Source organism: Cryptomeria japonica, unplaced genomic scaffold (genome assembly GCF_030272615.1).
Source record: "Cryptomeria japonica unplaced genomic scaffold, Sugi_1.0 HiC_scaffold_42, whole genome shotgun sequence".
Classification (NCBI taxonomy): Eukaryota; Viridiplantae; Streptophyta; class Pinopsida; order Cupressales; family Cupressaceae; genus Cryptomeria; species Cryptomeria japonica.
Genome location: NW_026728864.1, coordinates 492149 through 510000, shown reverse-complemented (window position 1 = coordinate 510000; position 17852 = coordinate 492149). Strand labels below are relative to the sequence as shown.

Sequence of the window (17852 nt, the reverse complement as noted above, 5' to 3'; positions counted from 1 at the left end):
GTTGCGCGGCCTGGTGGGCACCATGGTGCGCACCAAGGAGCGCTCCGAAGTGTGCTCCAAGGTGCGGCATGCACGAAGTCGGAGCCCGGTTTGCCCCGGGTACGCACCTCGCGTGCACCTTCGCCGGGGTGGGCACCTCGGCTGGGTTGCGCGCCCTGGTGCGCACCAAGGAGCGCTCCGAAGTGTGCTCCAAGGTGCGGCGTGCACGAAGTCGGAGCCCGGTTTGCCCCGGGTGCGCACCTTCGCCGCGGTGCGCACCATGGCGTGCACGAAGTCGGAGCCCGGTTTGCCCCGGGTGCGCACCTCGCGTGCACCTTCGGCGGGGTTGCGCGCCCTGGTGGGCACCATGGTGCGCACCAAGGAGCGCTCCGAAGTGTGCTCCAAGGTGCGGCGTGCACGAAGTCGGAGCCCGGTTTGCCCCGGGTGCGCACCTCGCGTGCACCTTCGGCGGGGTTGCGCGCCCTGGTGGGCACCATGGTGCGCACCAAGGAGCGCTCCGAAGTGTGCTCCAAGGTGCGGCGTGCACGAAGTCGGAGCCCGGTTTGCCCCGGGTGCGCACCTCGCGTGCACCTTCGCCGCGGTGGGCACCATGGCGTGCACGAAGTCGGAGCCCGGTTTGCCCCGGGTGCGCACCTCGCGTGCACCTTCGCCGGGGTGGGCACCTCGGCTGGGTTGCGCGCCCTGGTGCGCACCAAGGAGCGCTCCGAAGTGTGCTCCAAGGTGCGGCGTGCACGAAGTCGGAGCCCGGTTTGCCCCGGGTGCGCACCTCGCGTGCACCTTCGCCAGGGTGGGCACCTCGGTGCGCACACCTTCTCAATGTTTTCTTGCCTTTTCTGGAAATTGGTGAAGGCAGCGCATCAAAGGTGCGCACCTCGGTGTGCTCCGAGGTGCGAACCCGAGAGCGCTCCGAGGTGCCCACGAAGTCGAAAGTCGGGTTAATTGCATTGTTTTCCCCGGGTGCGCTCCGAGGTGCGCAACATCGGCGCGCACCAAGGAGGGCTCCGAAGTGTGCTCCAAGGTGCGCACGATGGCGTGCACCTCTGGTGCGCACGATTCGGAGCTCGGTTTGACCGGGGTGCGCACACCTTGGCTGGGTTGCGCACCTTTTGTGCGCTCCAAGGTGCGCACGAAGTCGGAGCTCGGTTTGCCCCGGGTGCGCACCTTCGCCAGGGTGCGCACCTTGATGCGCACGCCTTGGCTGGGCTGCGCACCTTGGTGGGCGCCATGGTGCGCACCTTTCGTGCGCTCCAAGGTGCGCACGAAGTCGGAGCTCGGTTTGCCCCGGGTGCGCACCTTGGTGGGCGCCATGGTGCACTCCGAGGTGCCCAAGATTGGTGCGCACCAAGGAGCGCTCCGAAGTGCGCTCCAAGGTGCGCGCGAAGTCGAAAGTTGGGTTAATTGTCCGGTTTGCCTCGGGTGCGCACCTTGCGTGCACCTTCGCCAGGGTGGGCGCCTTGGTGCGCACACCTTGGCTGGGCTGCGCACACCTTGGCACCCGCGTTTCCTTCATTTTAAATTTTTTTTTTTTACAATCTCTCAAGTGGGAAATTCTATAATCTCAACTTTTTTTGCCTTTTCAGGAAACTTTTGAATGGAGCGCATCATTGGTGCGCTCCGAAGTGTGCTCCAAAGCTCTCTCCAGCTGCGTGCACCTGCCCCGGCCGCGCACCCGGCCCCGCCCAGCTTCGCTCACCTGTCCCGGGCGTCTGGTGCGGAACCTTAGAGTAAGAAACATCACCGTGCACCTTGGCCAACGTGCGCGACTCGACCGAGCGCGCACTGGCCGAGGTGCACACCGATTTCACCTGGGTGCGCGCGCAGCACCTCGGGCGCACCGGGGTGCGCGCACAACGCCCGGGTTGCACCGTGGCCTGTGTGCTCGGGGCGCCTCGGGTGCGCGCTCGGTGTCGCCCCCGCGCGCGCGGTAGTGCGGGCAGCGCACCCCGGCCCGGCCCGGCCCCGACGAGAACGCAAACGGGCAAAAGGTTTATTCAAATAGCATTGCGACGCCCGGCGAAAAACTAAAAAAGGGTGCAACACCGGGACTTCCCGGGAGGTCACCCATCCCAGTACTACTCCGGCCCAAGCGCGCTTAACTGCGGAGTTCTGATGGGATCCGGTGCACTAACGCTGGTATGATCGCACCCGTTATGAGCTTGTCGCAGTGTGTACTTAGCAAACCGCGACCCACGTGCGAATCCACCCCGGCCACCCACCCCCGTCGAGGTGCACACCCTCCCTCGCGAAGTGCGCCCCGTTCGCCAAGTGTGAGCCCTGCCCGGGTGCGCGCACCTTGCTAGGGCGTCGGGTGTGCACCCGGCCCGGCCTACGTGCGTGCACCTGGAGGGGGCGTCGTGTGCGTGCAGTGTCCCGTCTGCAACGCGGTGCCCACACACCACCTCGGGCGCAACGACCTGCGCTCACATGTGGGCCGAGTGCACCTTGGTGCATGTTCGGGGCGCCTCGGGTGCACGCTCGATCTTGCCCCGGTGCACCAAGGCGCTCGGTTTGCCCCGGGTGCGCACTTGGTGCAAGGTGGGCACCCAAAATAGGGATCAAGCACCAAAACACAAGTTTCGGGATGCAAAATGGGACCCAAGGACCACAAATGCGTTCCAAGACCCATGATGGGTCCACGAGAACAAAAATGTGTTCCGAGACTTAATAAACAAATATTGGGTTTTAGGAGAAGAAACATGCTCTGATGCCCAAAACGAGAATCGACCCCGAAAAGGCCACAGGCCAAAAGTGGGATGCGAGACAAAAAAAAATGGGACCCGAGGACCAAAATTGGGTTCCCAGGTCGAAGACAGGGCAACCGGACAAGAAACGACCTCTAAGGCTCGAAATGAGTCCCGACGACTAAAACTTGACAAGAAGCACCCATCAGGCACCCAACTCGACACCCATGGGATGCCGACCCACCCGGGCTTCCACCTAGCACACCTTGGCACCCACCCACCCTCGCACCCAACCTCGCACCCAACTTAGCACCTTTGAACCCACATTGGCACTCACCCTGACCCTGGCACCTTGGAACCCACATTGGCACTCACCTTGACCCTGGCACCCACCTTTGCACTCACCTTGGGACCCACCCTGGCTCCCACCTCGGCACCCACCCAGACACCCACCTTGGTTCCTTGGCACCCACCTTGGATCCTTGGCACCCACCCCGACACCCACCTTGGCACGCAACTTGGCTACTTGCCACCCACCTTGGCTCCTTGACGCCCACCCCGACAACCACCCCGTGACCTACCCTGGCTAGGGTTGGTGCACACCCACCCTGGTGCCCACCTTGGCACCCACCCTATGACCCACCTTGGCACGCACCTTAGTACCCACCCCGTTACCCACCCTAGGACCCACCCCGTGACCCACCTTGGCCAGGGTGGGTGCCTTGGTGCGCACAACTTGCCTGGGCTGCACACCAGGGCGGGCTCAAGATGGCACCCGCGTTCCGTTTTTTTCACTATCTTTCAAAACGGAAATTTTAAAATCTCATTTTTTTCTTTTTTTTGCCTTTTCTGGAAATTAGTGAAGGCAGCGCATCAAAGGTGCGCAATGCTGGTGCGAACCCGGGAGCGCTCCGATGTGTGCTCCAAGGTGCGGCGTGCACGAAGTCCGAGCCCGGTTTGCCCCGGGTGCGCACCTCGCGTGCACCTTCGCCGGGGTGAGCACCTTGGCTGGGTTGCGCGCCCTGGTGCGTACCAAGGAGCGCTCTGAAGTGTGCTCCAAGGTGCGGCGTGCACGAAGTCGGAGCCCGGTTTGCCCCGGGTGTGCACCTCGGGTGCGCACCTCGCGTGCACCTTCGCTGCGGTGGGCACCTTGGCTGGGTTGCGCGCCTTGGTGGGCACCATGCAGTGCACGAAGTCGGAGCCCGGTTTGCCCCGGGCGCGCACCTCCGCCAGGGTGGGCACCTTGGTGCGCACAACTTGCCTGGGCTGCGCATCAGGAAGGGCTCAAGATGGCACCCGCGTTCCGTTTTTTTCACTATCTTTCAGAACGGAAATTTTAAAATATCATTTTTTTTTGCCTTTTCTGGAAATTAGTGAAGGCAGCGCATCAAAGGTGCGCAACGCTGGTGCGAACCTGGGAGCGCTCCGATGTGTGCTCCAAGGTGCGGCGTGCACGAAGTCGGAGCCCGGTTTGCCTCGGGTGCGCCCTGGTGGGCACCATGGTGCGCACCAAGGAGCGCTCCGAAGTGTGCTCCAAGGTGCGGCCTGCACGAAGTCGGAGCCCGGTTTGCCCCGGGTGTGCACCTCGGGTGGGCACCTTGGTGCGCATGCCTTGCCTGGGCTGCGCACCAGGGCGGGCTCAAGATGGCACCCGCGTTCCTTTTTTTTCACTATCTTTCAAAACGGAAATTTTAAAATCTCATTTTTTTTTGCCTTTTTCTGGAAATTAGTGAAGGCAGCGCATCAAAGGTGCGCACCTCGCTGCCCACCACGGTGCGCAACGCCGGTGGGCACCCGGGAGTGCTTCGAAGTGTGCTCCAAGGTGCTGCGTGCACGTTGTCGGAGCCCGGTTTGCCCCGGGTGCGCACCTCGCGTGCACCTTCGTCGGGGTGGGCACCTTGGCTTGGTTTGCCCCGGCTGCGCTCCGAAGCGGGGTTATTGGAGCGCCGCCTCTTTTTTTGTCGGAGCGTTTGGTGGGGTTTCTCGCATTGGCTCTTCCGAGGCCCGGTTGCCACCCTGGCGCGCACGAAGTCGGAAGTAGGGTTAATTGCCCGGGTGCGCACCTTTGCCAGGGTGGCACCTTACCTGGGCTGCGCACCAGGGCGGGCTCAAGATGGCACGCGCGTTCCGTTTTTTTCACTATCTTTCAAAACGGAAATTTTAAAATCTCCTTTTTTTTTTGCCTTTTCTGGAAATTAGTGAAGGCAGCGCATCAAAGGTGCGCACCTCGCTGCCCACCTTGGTGTGCTCTGAGGTGCGCACCCGGGAGCGCTACGAAGTGTGCTCCAAGGTGCGGCGTGCACGTTGTCGGAGCCCGGTTTGCCCCGGGTGCGCACCTCGCCTGCACCTTGGCCGGGGTGGGCACCTTGGCTGGGTTTGCCCAGGGTGCGCTCCGAAGCGGGGTTACTGGAGCGCCCCCTCTTTTTTTGTCAGAGAGTTTGGTGGGGTTTCTCGCATTGGCTCTTCCCAGGCCCGGTTGTTGGGTGCGCTCCCACCCTGGCGCGCGCGAAGTTGGAAGTTGGGTTAATTGCCCGGGCGCGCACCTTCGCCAGGGTGGGCACCTTGGTGCGCAAACCTTGGCTGGGCTGCGCACCAGGGCGGGCTCAAGATGGCACCAGCATTCCCTTTTTCTCACTATCTTTCAAAACGGAAATTTTAAAATCTCGTTTTTTTTTTGCCTTTTATGGAAATTAGTGAAGGCATCGCATCAAAGGTGCGCACCTCGCTGCCCACCTTGGTGTGCTCCGAGGTGCCCACCACGGTGCGCAACGCCGGTGCGAACCCGGGAGCGCCCCGATGTGTGCTCCAAGGTGCGGCGTGCACGAAGTCGGACCCCGGTTTGCCCCGGGTGCGCACCTCGCGTGCACCTTGGTGCGCACACCTTGGCTGGGTTGCGCGGCCTGGTGGGCACCATGGTGCGCACCAAGGAGCGCTCCGAAGTGTGCTCCAAGGTGCGGCGTGCACGAAGTCGGAGCCCGGTTTGCCCCGGGTGCGCACCTTCGCCGCGGTGGGCACCATGGCGTGCACGAAGTCGGAGCCCGGTTTGCCCCGGGTGCGCACCTCGCGTGCACCTTCGCCGGGGTGGGCACCTCGGCTGGGTTGCGCGCCCTGGTGCGCACCAAGGAGCGCTCTGAAGTGTGCTCCAAGGTGCGGCGTGCACGAAGTCGGAGCCCGGTTTGCCCCGGGTGTGCACCTCGCGTGCACCTTCGCTGCGGTGGGCACCTTGGCTGGGTTGCGCGCCTTGGTGGGCACCATGCAGTGCACGAAGTCGGAGCCCGGTTTGCCCCGGGCGCGCACCTCCGCCAGGGTGGGCACCTTGGTGCGCACAACTTGCCTGGGCTGCGCACCAGGAAGGGCTCAAGATGGCACCCGCGTTCCGTTTTTTTCACTATCTTTCAGAACGGAAATTTTAAAATATCGTTTTTTTTTGCCTTTTCTGGAAATTAGTGAAGGCAGCGCATCAAAGGTGCGCAACGCTGGTGCGAACCTGGGAGCGCTCCGATGTGTGCTCCAAGGTGCGGCGTGCACGAAGTCGGACCCCGGTTTGCCCCGGGTGCGCACCTCGCGTGCACCTTGGTGCGCACACCTTGGCTGGGTTGCGCGCCCTGGTGGGCACCATGGTGCGCACCAAGGAGCGCTCCGAAGTGTGCTCCAAGGTGCGGCGTGCACGAAGTCGGAGCCCGGTTTGCCCCGGGTGCGCACCTCGCGTGCACCTTCGCCGCGGTGGGCACCATGGCGTGCACGAAGTCGGAGCCCGGTTTGCCCCGGGTGCGCACCTCGCGTGCACCTTCGCCGGGGTGGGCACCTTAGTGTGCAGACCTTGGCTGGGTTGCGCGCCCTGGTGGGCACCATGGTGCGCACCAAGGAGCGCTCCGAAGTGTGCTCCAAGGTGCGGCCTGCACGAAGTCGGAGCCCGGTTTGCCCCGGGTGTGCACCTCGGGTGGGCACCTTGGTGCGCATGCCTTGCCTGGGCTGCGCACCAGGGCGGGCTCAAGATGGCACCCGCGTTCCTTTTTTTTCACTATCTTTCAAAACGGAAATTTTAAAATCTCATTTTTTTTTGCCTTTTTCTGGAAATTAGTGAAGGCAGCGCATCAAAGGTGCGCACCTCGCTGCCCACCACGGTGCGCAACGCCGGTGGGCACCCGGGAGTGCTTCGAAGTGTGCTCCAAGGTGCTGCGTGCACGTTGTCGGAGCCCGGTTTGCCCCGGGTGCGCACCTCGCGTGCACCTTCGTCGGGGTGGGCACCTTGGCTGGGTTTGCCCCGGCTGCGCTCCGAAGCGGGGTTATTGGAGCGCCGCCTCTTTTTTTGTCGGAGCGTTTGGTGGGGTTTCTCGCATTGGCTCTTCCGAGGCCCGGTTGCCACCCTGGCGCGCACGAAGTCGGAAGTAGGGTTAATTGCCCGGGTGCGCACCTTTGCCAGGGTGGGCACCTTACCTGGGCTGCGCACCAGGGCGGGCTCAAGATGGCACGCGCGTTCCGTTTTTTTCACTATCTTTCAAAACGGAAATTTTAAAATCTCCTTTTTTTTTTGCCTTTTCTGGAAATTAGTGAAGGCAGCGCATCAAAGGTGCGCACCTCGCTGCCCACCTTGGTGTGCTCTGAGGTGCGCACCCGGGAGCGCTACGAAGTGTGCTCCAAGGTGCGGCGTGCACGTTGTCGGAGCCCGGTTTGCCCCGGGTGCGCACCTCGCCTGCACCTTGGCCGGGGTGGGCACCTTGGCTGGGTTTGCCCAGGGTGCGCTCCGAAGCGGGGTTACTGGAGCGCCCCCTCTTTTTTTGTCAGAGCGTTTGGTGGGGTTTCTCGCATTGGCTCTTCCCAGGCCCGGTTGTTGGGTGCGCTCCCACCCTGGCGCGCGCGAAGTTGGAAGTTGGGTTAATTGCCCGGGCGCGCACCTTCGCCAGGGTGGGCACCTTGGTGCGCACACCTTGGCTGGGCTGCGCACCAGGGCGGGCTCAAGATGGCACCAGCATTCCCTTTTTCTCACTATCTTTCAAAACGGAAATTTTAAAATCTCGTTTTTTTTTTGCCTTTTATGGAAATTAGTGAAGGCATCGCATCAAAGGTGCGCACCTCGCTGCCCACCTTGGTGTGCTCCGAGGTGCCCACCACGGTGTGCAACGCCGGTGCGAACCCGGGAGCGCCCCGATGTGTGCTCCAAGGTGCGGCGTGCACGAAGTCGGACCCCGGTTTGCCCCGGGTGCGCACCTCGCGTGCACCTTGGTGCGCACACCTTGGCTGGGTTGCGCGGCCTGGTGGGCACCATGGTGCGCACCAAGGAGCGCTCCGAAGTGTGCTCCAAGGTGCGGCGTGCACGAAGTCGGAGCCCGGTTTGCCCCGGGTACGCACCTCGCGTGCACCTTCGCCGGGGTGGGCACCTCGGCTGGGTTGCGCGCCCTGGTGCGCACCAAGGAGCGCTCCGAAGTGTGCTCCAAGGTGCGGCGTGCACGAAGTCGGAGCCCGGTTTGCCCCGGGTGCGCACCTTCGCCGCGGTGCGCACCATGGCGTGCACGAAGTCGGAGCCCGGTTTGCCCCGGGTGCGCACCTCGCGTGCACCTTCGGCGGGGTTGCGCGCCCTGGTGGGCACCATGGTGCGCACCAAGGAGCGCTCCGAAGTGTGCTCCAAGGTGCGGCGTGCACGAAGTCGGAGCCCGGTTTGCCCCGGGTGCGCACCTCGCGTGCACCTTCGGCGGGGTTGCGCGCCCTGGTGGGCACCATGGTGCGCACCAAGGAGCGCTCCGAAGTGTGCTCCAAGGTGCGGCGTGCACGAAGTCGGAGCCCGGTTTGCCCCGGGTGCGCACCTCGCGTGCACCTTCGCCGCGGTGGGCACCATGGCGTGCACGAAGTCGGAGCCCGGTTTGCCCCGGGTGCGCACCTCGCGTGCACCTTCGCCGGGGTGGGCACCTCGGCTGGGTTGCGCGCCCTGGTGCGCACCAAGGAGCGCTCCGAAGTGTGCTCCAAGGTGCGGCGTGCACGAAGTCGGAGCCCGGTTTGCCCCGGGTGCGCACCTCGCGTGCACCTTCGCCAGGGTGGGCACCTCGGTGCGCACACCTTCTCAATGTTTTCTTGCCTTTTCTGGAAATTGGTGAAGGCAGCGCATCAAAGGTGCGCACCTCGGTGTGCTCCGAGGTGCGAACCCGAGAGCGCTCCGAGGTGCCCACGAAGTCGAAAGTCGGGTTAATTGCATTGTTTTCCCCGGGTGCGCTCCGAGGTGCGCAACATCGGCGCGCACCAAGGAGGGCTCCGAAGTGTGCTCCAAGGTGCGCACGATGGCGTGCACCTCTGGTGCGCACGATTCGGAGCTCGGTTTGACCGGGGTGCGCACACCTTGGCTGGGTTGCGCACCTTTTGTGCGCTCCAAGGTGCGCACGAAGTCGGAGCTCGGTTTGCCCCGGGTGCGCACCTTCGCCAGGGTGCGCACCTTGATGCGCACGCCTTGGCTGGGCTGCGCACCTTGGTGGGCGCCATGGTGCGCACCTTTCGTGCGCTCCAAGGTGCGCACGAAGTCGGAGCTCGGTTTGCCCCGGGTGCGCACCTTGGTGGGCGCCATGGTGCACTCCGAGGTGCCCAAGATTGGTGCGCACCAAGGAGCGCTCCGAAGTGCGCTCCAAGGTGCGCGCGAAGTCGAAAGTTGGGTTAATTGTCCGGTTTGCCTCGGGTGCGCACCTTGCGTGCACCTTCGCCAGGGTGGGCGCCTTGGTGCGCACACCTTGGCTGGGCTGCGCACACCTTGGCACCCGCGTTTCCTTCATTTTAAATTTTTTTTTTTTACAATCTCTCAAGTGGGAAATTCTATAATCTCAACTTTTTTTGCCTTTTCAGGAAACTTTTGAATGGAGCGCATCATTGGTGCGCTCCGAAGTGTGCTCCAAAGCTCTCTCCAGCTGCGTGCACCTGCCCCGGCCGCGCACCCGGCCCCGCCCAGCTTCGCTCACCTGTCCCGGGCGTCTGGTGCGGAACCTTAGAGTAAGAAACATCACCGTGCACCTTGGCCAACGTGCGCGACTCGACCGAGCGCGCACTGGCCGAGGTGCACACCGATTTCACCTGGGTGCGCGCGCAGCACCTCGGGCGCACCGGGGTGCGCGCACAACGCCCGGGTTGCACCGTGGCCTGTGTGCTCGGGGCGCCTCGGGTGCGCGCTCGGTGTCGCCCCCGCGCGCGCGGTAGTGCGGGCAGCGCACCCCGGCCCGGCCCGGCCCCGACGAGAACGCAAACGGGCAAAAGGTTTATTCAAATAGCATTGCGACGCCCGGCGAAAAACTAAAAAAGGGTGCAACACCGGGACTTCCCGGGAGGTCACCCATCCCAGTACTACTCCGGCCCAAGCGCGCTTAACTGCGGAGTTCTGATGGGATCCGGTGCACTAACGCTGGTATGATCGCACCCGTTATGAGCTTGTCGCAGTGTGTACTTAGCAAACCGCGACCCACGTGCGAATCCACCCCGGCCACCCACCCCCGTCGAGGTGCACACCCTCCCTCGCGAAGTGCGCCCCGTTCGCCAAGTGTGAGCCCTGCCCGGGTGCGCGCACCTTGCTAGGGCGTCGGGTGTGCACCCGGCCCGGCCTACGTGCGTGCACCTGGAGGGGGCGTCGTGTGCGTGCAGTGTCCCGTCTGCAACGCGGTGCCCACACACCACCTCGGGCGCAACGACCTGCGCTCACATGTGGGCCGAGTGCACCTTGGTGCATGTTCGGGGCGCCTCGGGTGCACGCTCGATCTTGCCCCGGTGCACCAAGGCGCTCGGTTTGCCCCGGGTGCGCACTTGGTGCAAGGTGGGCACCCAAAATAGGGATCAAGCACCAAAACACAAGTTTCGGGATGCAAAATGGGACCCAAGGACCACAAATGCGTTCCAAGACCCATGATGGGTCCACGAGAACAAAAATGTGTTCCGAGACTTAATAAACAAATATTGGGTTTTAGGAGAAGAAACATGCTCTGATGCCCAAAACGAGAATCGACCCCGAAAAGGCCACAGGCCAAAAGTGGGATGCGAGACAAAAAAAAATGGGACCCGAGGACCAAAATTGGGTTCCCAGGTCGAAGACAGGGCAACCGGACAAGAAACGACCTCTAAGGCTCGAAATGAGTCCCGACGACTAAAACTTGACAAGAAGCACCCATCAGGCACCCAACTCGACACCCATGGGATGCCGACCCACCCGGGCTTCCACCTAGCACACCTTGGCACCCACCCACCCTCGCACCCAACCTCGCACCCAACTTAGCACCTTTGAACCCACATTGGCACTCACCCTGACCCTGGCACCTTGGAACCCACATTGGCACTCACCTTGACCCTGGCACCCACCTTTGCACTCACCTTGGGACCCACCCTGGCTCCCACCTCGGCACCCACCCAGACACCCACCTTGGTTCCTTGGCACCCACCTTGGATCCTTGGCACCCACCCCGACACCCACCTTGGCACGCAACTTGGCTACTTGCCACCCACCTTGGCTCCTTGACGCCCACCCCGACAACCACCCCGTGACCTACCCTGGCTAGGGTTGGTGCACACCCACCCTGGTGCCCACCTTGGCACCCACCCTATGACCCACCTTGGCACGCACCTTAGTACCCACCCCGTTACCCACCCTAGGACCCACCCCGTGACCCACCTTGGCCAGGGTGGGTGCCTTGGTGCGCACAACTTGCCTGGGCTGCACACCAGGGCGGGCTCAAGATGGCACCCGCGTTCCGTTTTTTTCACTATCTTTCAAAACGGAAATTTTAAAATCTCATTTTTTTCTTTTTTTTGCCTTTTCTGGAAATTAGTGAAGGCAGCGCATCAAAGGTGCGCAATGCTGGTGCGAACCCGGGAGCGCTCCGATGTGTGCTCCAAGGTGCGGCGTGCACGAAGTCCGAGCCCGGTTTGCCCCGGGTGCGCACCTCGCGTGCACCTTCGCCGGGGTGAGCACCTTGGCTGGGTTGCGCGCCCTGGTGCGTACCAAGGAGCGCTCTGAAGTGTGCTCCAAGGTGCGGCGTGCACGAAGTCGGAGCCCGGTTTGCCCCGGGTGTGCACCTCGGGTGCGCACCTCGCGTGCACCTTCGCTGCGGTGGGCACCTTGGCTGGGTTGCGCGCCTTGGTGGGCACCATGCAGTGCACGAAGTCGGAGCCCGGTTTGCCCCGGGCGCGCACCTCCGCCAGGGTGGGCACCTTGGTGCGCACAACTTGCCTGGGCTGCGCATCAGGAAGGGCTCAAGATGGCACCCGCGTTCCGTTTTTTTCACTATCTTTCAGAACGGAAATTTTAAAATATCATTTTTTTTTGCCTTTTCTGGAAATTAGTGAAGGCAGCGCATCAAAGGTGCGCAACGCTGGTGCGAACCTGGGAGCGCTCCGATGTGTGCTCCAAGGTGCGGCGTGCACGAAGTCGGAGCCCGGTTTGCCTCGGGTGCGCCCTGGTGGGCACCATGGTGCGCACCAAGGAGCGCTCCGAAGTGTGCTCCAAGGTGCGGCCTGCACGAAGTCGGAGCCCGGTTTGCCCCGGGTGTGCACCTCGGGTGGGCACCTTGGTGCGCATGCCTTGCCTGGGCTGCGCACCAGGGCGGGCTCAAGATGGCACCCGCGTTCCTTTTTTTTCACTATCTTTCAAAACGGAAATTTTAAAATCTCATTTTTTTTTGCCTTTTTCTGGAAATTAGTGAAGGCAGCGCATCAAAGGTGCGCACCTCGCTGCCCACCACGGTGCGCAACGCCGGTGGGCACCCGGGAGTGCTTCGAAGTGTGCTCCAAGGTGCTGCGTGCACGTTGTCGGAGCCCGGTTTGCCCCGGGTGCGCACCTCGCGTGCACCTTCGTCGGGGTGGGCACCTTGGCTTGGTTTGCCCCGGCTGCGCTCCGAAGCGGGGTTATTGGAGCGCCGCCTCTTTTTTTGTCGGAGCGTTTGGTGGGGTTTCTCGCATTGGCTCTTCCGAGGCCCGGTTGCCACCCTGGCGCGCACGAAGTCGGAAGTAGGGTTAATTGCCCGGGTGCGCACCTTTGCCAGGGTGGCACCTTACCTGGGCTGCGCACCAGGGCGGGCTCAAGATGGCACGCGCGTTCCGTTTTTTTCACTATCTTTCAAAACGGAAATTTTAAAATCTCCTTTTTTTTTTGCCTTTTCTGGAAATTAGTGAAGGCAGCGCATCAAAGGTGCGCACCTCGCTGCCCACCTTGGTGTGCTCTGAGGTGCGCACCCGGGAGCGCTACGAAGTGTGCTCCAAGGTGCGGCGTGCACGTTGTCGGAGCCCGGTTTGCCCCGGGTGCGCACCTCGCCTGCACCTTGGCCGGGGTGGGCACCTTGGCTGGGTTTGCCCAGGGTGCGCTCCGAAGCGGGGTTACTGGAGCGCCCCCTCTTTTTTTGTCAGAGAGTTTGGTGGGGTTTCTCGCATTGGCTCTTCCCAGGCCCGGTTGTTGGGTGCGCTCCCACCCTGGCGCGCGCGAAGTTGGAAGTTGGGTTAATTGCCCGGGCGCGCACCTTCGCCAGGGTGGGCACCTTGGTGCGCAAACCTTGGCTGGGCTGCGCACCAGGGCGGGCTCAAGATGGCACCAGCATTCCCTTTTTCTCACTATCTTTCAAAACGGAAATTTTAAAATCTCGTTTTTTTTTTGCCTTTTATGGAAATTAGTGAAGGCATCGCATCAAAGGTGCGCACCTCGCTGCCCACCTTGGTGTGCTCCGAGGTGCCCACCACGGTGCGCAACGCCGGTGCGAACCCGGGAGCGCCCCGATGTGTGCTCCAAGGTGCGGCGTGCACGAAGTCGGAGCCCGGTTTGCCCCGGGTGCGCACCTCGCGTGCACCTTCGCCGCGGTGGGCACCATGGCGTGCACGAAGTCGGAGCCCGGTTTGCCCCGGGTGCGCACCTCGCGTGCACCTTCGCCGGGGTGGGCACCTTAGTGTGCAGACCTTGGCTGGGTTGCGCGCCCTGGTGGGCACCATGGTGCGCACCAAGGAGCGCTCCGAAGTGTGCTCCAAGGTGCGGCCTGCACGAAGTCGGAGCCCGGTTTGCCCCGGGTGTGCACCTCGGGTGGGCACCTTGGTGCGCATGCCTTGCCTGGGCTGCGCACCAGGGCGGGCTCAAGATGGCACCCGCGTTCCTTTTTTTTCACTATCTTTCAAAACGGAAATTTTAAAATCTCATTTTTTTTTGCCTTTTTCTGGAAATTAGTGAAGGCAGCGCATCAAAGGTGCGCACCTCGCTGCCCACCACGGTGCGCAACGCCGGTGGGCACCCGGGAGTGCTTCGAAGTGTGCTCCAAGGTGCTGCGTGCACGTTGTCGGAGCCCGGTTTGCCCCGGGTGCGCACCTCGCGTGCACCTTCGTCGGGGTGGGCACCTTGGCTGGGTTTGCCCCGGCTGCGCTCCGAAGCGGGGTTATTGGAGCGCCGCCTCTTTTTTTGTCGGAGCGTTTGGTGGGGTTTCTCGCATTGGCTCTTCCGAGGCCCGGTTGCCACCCTGGCGCGCACGAAGTCGGAAGTAGGGTTAATTGCCCGGGTGCGCACCTTTGCCAGGGTGGGCACCTTACCTGGGCTGCGCACCAGGGCGGGCTCAAGATGGCACGCGCGTTCCGTTTTTTTCACTATCTTTCAAAACGGAAATTTTAAAATCTCCTTTTTTTTTTGCCTTTTCTGGAAATTAGTGAAGGCAGCGCATCAAAGGTGCGCACCTCGCTGCCCACCTTGGTGTGCTCTGAGGTGCGCACCCGGGAGCGCTACGAAGTGTGCTCCAAGGTGCGGCGTGCACGTTGTCGGAGCCCGGTTTGCCCCGGGTGCGCACCTCGCCTGCACCTTGGCCGGGGTGGGCACCTTGGCTGGGTTTGCCCAGGGTGCGCTCCGAAGCGGGGTTACTGGAGCGCCCCCTCTTTTTTTGTCAGAGCGTTTGGTGGGGTTTCTCGCATTGGCTCTTCCCAGGCCCGGTTGTTGGGTGTGCTCCCACCCTGGCGCGCGCGAAGTTGGAAGTTGGGTTAATTGCCCGGGCGCGCACCTTCGCCAGGGTGGGCACCTTGGTGCGCACACCTTGGCTGGGCTGCGCACCAGGGCGGGCTCAAGATGGCACCAGCATTCCCTTTTTCTCACTATCTTTCAAAACGGAAATTTTAAAATCTCGTTTTTTTTTTGCCTTTTATGGAAATTAGTGAAGGCATCGCATCAAAGGTGCGCACCTCGCTGCCCACCTTGGTGTGCTCCGAGGTGCCCACCACGGTGCGCAACGCCGGTGCGAACCCGGGAGCGCCCCGATGTGTGCTCCAAGGTGCGGCGTGCACGAAGTCGGACCCCGGTTTGCCCCGGGTGCGCACCTCGCGTGCACCTTGGTGCGCACACCTTGGCTGGGTTGCGCGGCCTGGTGGGCACCATGGTGCGCACCAAGGAGCGCTCCGAAGTGTGCTCCAAGGTGCGGCGTGCACGAAGTCGGAGCCCGGTTTGCCCCGGGTACGCACCTCGCGTGCACCTTCGCCGGGGTGGGCACCTCGGCTGGGTTGCGCGCCCTGGTGCGCACCAAGGAGCGCTCCGAAGTGTGCTCCAAGGTGCGGCGTGCACGAAGTCGGAGCCCGGTTTGCCCCGGGTGCGCACCTTCGCCGCGGTGCGCACCATGGCGTGCACGAAGTCGGAGCCCGGTTTGCCCCGGGTGCGCACCTCGCGTGCACCTTCGGCGGGGTTGCGCGCCCTGGTGGGCACCATGGTGCGCACCAAGGAGCGCTCCGAAGTGTGCTCCAAGGTGCGGCGTGCACGAAGTCGGAGCCCGGTTTGCCCCGGGTGCGCACCTCGCGTGCACCTTCGGCGGGGTTGCGCGCCCTGGTGGGCACCATGGTGCGCACCAAGGAGCGCTCCGAAGTGTGCTCCAAGGTGCGGCGTGCACGAAGTCGGAGCCCGGTTTGCCCCGGGTGCGCACCTCGCGTGCACCTTCGCCGCGGTGGGCACCATGGCGTGCACGAAGTCGGAGCCCGGTTTGCCCCGGGTGCGCACCTCGCGTGCACCTTCGCCGGGGTGGGCACCTCGGCTGGGTTGCGCGCCCTGGTGCGCACCAAGGAGCGCTCCGAAGTGTGCTCCAAGGTGCGGCGTGCACGAAGTCGGAGCCCGGTTTGCCCCGGGTGCGCACCTCGCGTGCACCTTCGCCAGGGTGGGCACCTCGGTGCGCACACCTTCTCAATGTTTTCTTGCCTTTTCTGGAAATTGGTGAAGGCAGCGCATCAAAGGTGCGCACCTCGGTGTGCTCCGAGGTGCGAACCCGAGAGCGCTCCGAGGTGCCCACGAAGTCGAAAGTCGGGTTAATTGCATTGTTTTCCCCGGGTGCGCTCCGAGGTGCGCAACATCGGCGCGCACCAAGGAGGGCTCCGAAGTGTGCTCCAAGGTGCGCACGATGGCGTGCACCTCTGGTGCGCACGATTCGGAGCTCGGTTTGACCGGGGTGCGCACACCTTGGCTGGGTTGCGCACCTTTTGTGCGCTCCAAGGTGCGCACGAAGTCGGAGCTCGGTTTGCCCCGGGTGCGCACCTTCGCCAGGGTGCGCACCTTGATGCGCACGCCTTGGCTGGGCTGCGCACCTTGGTGGGCGCCATGGTGCGCACCTTTCGTGCGCTCCAAGGTGCGCACGAAGTCGGAGCTCGGTTTGCCCCGGGTGCGCACCTTGGTGGGCGCCATGGTGCACTCCGAGGTGCCCAAGATTGGTGCGCACCAAGGAGCGCTCCGAAGTGCGCTCCAAGGTGCGCGCGAAGTCGAAAGTTGGGTTAATTGTCCGGTTTGCCTCGGGTGCGCACCTTGCGTGCACCTTCGCCAGGGTGGGCGCCTTGGTGCGCACACCTTGGCTGGGCTGCGCACACCTTGGCACCCGCGTTTCCTTCATTTTAAATTTTTTTTTTTTACAATCTCTCAAGTGGGAAATTCTATAATCTCAACTTTTTTTGCCTTTTCAGGAAACTTTTGAATGGAGCGCATCATTGGTGCGCTCCGAAGTGTGCTCCAAAGCTCTCTCCAGCTGCGTGCACCTGCCCCGGCCGCGCACCCGGCCCCGCCCAGCTTCGCTCACCTGTCCCGGGCGTCTGGTGCGGAACCTTAGAGTAAGAAACATCACCGTGCACCTTGGCCAACGTGCGCGACTCGACCGAGCGCGCACTGGCCGAGGTGCACACCGATTTCACCTGGGTGCGCGCGCAGCACCTCGGGCGCACCGGGGTGCGCGCACAACGCCCGGGTTGCACCGTGGCCTGTGTGCTCGGGGCGCCTCGGGTGCGCGCTCGGTGTCGCCCCCGCGCGCGCGGTAGTGCGGGCAGCGCACCCCGGCCCGGCCCGGCCCCGACGAGAACGCAAACGGGCAAAAGGTTTATTCAAATAGCATTGCGACGCCCGGCGAAAAACTAAAAAAGGGTGCAACACCGGGACTTCCCGGGAGGTCACCCATCCCAGTACTACTCCGGCCCAAGCGCGCTTAACTGCGGAGTTCTGATGGGATCCGGTGCACTAACGCTGGTATGATCGCACCCGTTATGAGCTTGTCGCAGTGTGTACTTAGCAAACCGCGACCCACGTGCGAATCCACCCCGGCCACCCACCCCCGTCGAGGTGCACACCCTCCCTCGCGAAGTGCGCCCCGTTCGCCAAGTGTGAGCCCTGCCCGGGTGCGCGCACCTTGCTAGGGCGTCGGGTGTGCACCCGGCCCGGCCTACGTGCGTGCACCTGGAGGGGGCGTCGTGTGCGTGCAGTGTCCCGTCTGCAACGCGGTGCCCACACACCACCTCGGGCGCAACGACCTGCGCTCACATGTGGGCCGAGTGCACCTTGGTGCATGTTCGGGGCGCCTCGGGTGCACGCTCGATCTTGCCCCGGTGCACCAAGGCGCTCGGTTTGCCCCGGGTGCGCACTTGGTGCAAGGTGGGCACCCAAAATAGGGATCAAGCACCAAAACACAAGTTTCGGGATGCAAAATGGGACCCAAGGACCACAAATGCGTTCCAAGACCCATGATGGGTCCACGAGAACAAAAATGTGTTCCGAGACTTAATAAACAAATATTGGGTTTTAGGAGAAGAAACATGCTCTGATGCCCAAAACGAGAATCGACCCCGAAAAGGCCACAGGCCAAAAGTGGGATGCGAGACAAAAAAAAATGGGACCCGAGGACCAAAATTGGGTTCCCAGGTCGAAGACAGGGCAACCGGACAAGAAACGACCTCTAAGGCTCGAAATGA

The 17852-nt window shown here is 62.9% G+C and overlaps 3 non-coding genes across 3 annotated transcripts; all 3 read right to left on the bottom strand.

Annotated features, from left to right (window-relative positions):
* Nucleotides 1-2028: 2028 nt before the first annotated feature.
* Nucleotides 2029-2147, bottom strand: LOC131862399 (5S ribosomal RNA). Its single transcript, XR_009361415.1, has one exon. It is a non-coding gene; the product is annotated as a 5S ribosomal RNA (ribosomal RNA).
* A 7804-nt stretch (nt 2148-9951) lies between these two features.
* On the bottom strand, nt 9952-10070 carry LOC131862398 (5S ribosomal RNA). Its single transcript, XR_009361414.1, has one exon. It is a non-coding gene; the product is annotated as a 5S ribosomal RNA (ribosomal RNA).
* Nucleotides 10071-17028: 6958 nt separating this feature from the next.
* LOC131862397 (5S ribosomal RNA) lies at nt 17029-17147 on the bottom strand. Its single transcript, XR_009361413.1, has one exon. It is a non-coding gene; the product is annotated as a 5S ribosomal RNA (ribosomal RNA).
* Between the last annotated feature and the right edge of the window lie 705 nt (nt 17148-17852).